General features: G+C 37.9%; 1 pseudogene; it reads left to right on the top strand.

The window, feature by feature from the left end:
• Positions 1-1,120: 1,120 nt before the first annotated feature.
• LOC118980621 (uncharacterized) lies at positions 1,121-1,250 on the top strand (annotated as a pseudogene).
• The last annotated feature ends 1,373 nt before the right edge of the window (positions 1,251-2,623 follow it).

A 2,623-nucleotide genomic window follows, 5' to 3' on the forward strand; every position in this document is an offset into this window, starting at 1 on the left:
TTCCATTAAAACTGTTAACATATTTATCATACTTCTTTAATTTGTTCCATCCTGATAGTTTGAAAATCTGTGTCAAACCTGAGTCTGACTATGATGATGGCTTTCTCTCTTCAGACTCTGTCTTTCCTTGCCTTTTGGCATGTCTTGTAATTTCATGCCAAAACCTGATATGTTGTTCTGGTCATAGGACCTGAGGTGATAGGCCTGAGTTTAAAGATTTAGGTTAATCTGGATACGGCTTGTGTTGTGTTTAATGTGTCCTGTGGGTGCTAGAGACTTCTCAGAGAGAGTCTATGTCTTGTAGGTCTTTCATCTGGAATTCATTGTATTATACTGGTGACCTGCTGGAGTGAGGGAAGGTGTGAAGTAGGAGTGTAATCTATGATCTTAGTGACTGCAACTCGGTCTTTTGTGAGTCTGTGTCTCAGGGCCATAGCACTCACACATGTTTATATCCCTCTGTCTCCTATGCCCTTGCCTGGCTGCAGCATTTCCCATTCATTTCCTTAAAGTAGTGACCTGTTCACTCTGCTTTTTTTTTATTATCTTGTTTTGTTTTGTTTTCCACTTTAGGTGATACAGAAAAGCTTGAGAGATTTTTGAAAGGGAATGGAAGAAATTTCCTTCCAACAACTGGAATAAAGTTCTGGAAAAATCCTTTCCCCTGGAGAAAAGGCTTTTGTTATGGAATAGACTGAATATATTTGACAATGTTTATTTTTCCCTTTTCCCTACCAGAGCCATAAGGTGATCTTCTGTGTATCTTCTTGGAGACAAATGTGGACCACCCCAGAGGAGTGTAGCCACTTATATTATTGCAATTTTACATATGTTATACCTTTTTCAATTCACAGTAATTACCATGTAAGTGTTCCTACCAATTTTATGGCTCCAAGAACTTCTACTACAGGTAAGTTGTACCTCTGGGTGCATTTCTCTCTCTTTCTAGATATCAAGACAGTGGTTCTCAGATGGATTTCAGAAAAGTCATTGATTTTTCATTTTGATCAGCTTTTACTTGTTATAAGAAAGAGAGCAATAACTTCCAGAATCTTTACATGCTGAAGATAAAGCCAGAAGTCATAACCACATCTTTGGTTTCAAAAATTAACAAGTATATAGCTTTGCACAGTGGCAGTATCGTAGCCAATGAGGTTTATCCAAGGCATGATTATTGCTAATTGAAAACTTTCCCCCAAAATTAACAACTATAGGTTGGGTAGCTACAATGACAAATTACCATAAGTGGTAGGGTAATGAACTAAGGGCACTATTTCTACCCTTAACTTCACAGGAAATATGGGACACCCACAAACATCAAATAACTCTAATGATACTACATCTTCAGACCCCAGTTGTGCTTTTCCCCCATCAGCTTTATAGTCTCATAAACTTGGAATATATAATATCCCAACTCACATTAAGAAAATCTCCACAGTTAAGAGATCTGCTTAGTTTGAAACTGTAAAAAAAATTGCAAGTCTGGACTTCTTTATCTGAAGTGTGGCTTCTACAACTTTTTCCAGCACTGTGTATTAATCTTTAATATAAAGATTATATATTATATATGAGGTATGTCCAGAAAGTATCCAGCCATTTACTGTGAAAAATAGAGACATTTACTGAAGAAGATACTAGATACAAGAAACATTTTTTGGCACATAGTAGGCATTTATTAGAGTTGTCCCTTGTGACTATGCTAGAAACCAGTTACTTGTGGTTTTATACTTTTTATTCACCATTTATACTTTTATTTTATTTTTTTACTTAATTATTTTTCAAGTACAGTTTTCTATTAATCCCATCCTATCCCATCCCCCATGCTCCCCCTCCCTCCCATTTCCACCTTTCTCAGTTGTTGTCCATGTATCCTTTATATATGTTCCTCTAAATCCCTCCCCTATTTCCCCTGAAATTCCCTCCCCTCTCCCCTCTGGTCACTGTCAGCCTGTTCTCTATTTCAGTGTCTTTGGTTATATTTTGCTTGCTTGTTTGTTTTGTTGTTTAGCTTCCTGTTAGAGGTGAGATCATATGGTATTTGTCCTTCAACACCTGGCTTATTTCACTCAGCATAATGCTTTCCAGTTCCATCCATGTTGTTGCAAAAGGTAGGAGCTCCTTCTTTCTTTCTGCAGCATAAAATTCCATTGTGTATATGTACCATAGTTTTTTGATCCATTCATTTACTGACGGGCACCTAGGTTGCTTCCAACTCTTGGCTATTGTAAATTGTGCTGCTATGAACATTGGGGTGCATAGGTTCTTTGGGATTGGTGTTTTAGGGTTCTTAGGATACAATCCTAGCAGTGGAATTGCTGGGTCAAAAGGCAAGTCCAATTTTAGTTTTCTGAGAAAATTCCATACTGTTTTCCATAATGGTTGTACCAGTCTGCAATCCCACCAACAGTGGACCAGAGTCCCCTTTTCCCCACACCCTCTCCAACATTTGTTGTTTATTGCTTTGTTTATGATAGCCATTCTCACTGGTGTAAAGTGGTATCTCACTGTGGTTTTAATTTGCATCTCTCTGATAGCAAGTGATATTGAGCATCTCTTCATGTGTCTCTGGATCCTCTGTATGTCCTCCTTGCAGAAGTGTCTGTTCAAGTCCTTTCCCCATTTT

Source organism: Sturnira hondurensis, unplaced genomic scaffold (genome assembly GCF_014824575.4).
Source record: "Sturnira hondurensis isolate 20B ecotype Veracruz unplaced genomic scaffold, ASM1482457v3 Scaffold0022910, whole genome shotgun sequence".
NCBI classification, from domain to species: Eukaryota; Metazoa; Chordata; class Mammalia; order Chiroptera; family Phyllostomidae; genus Sturnira; species Sturnira hondurensis.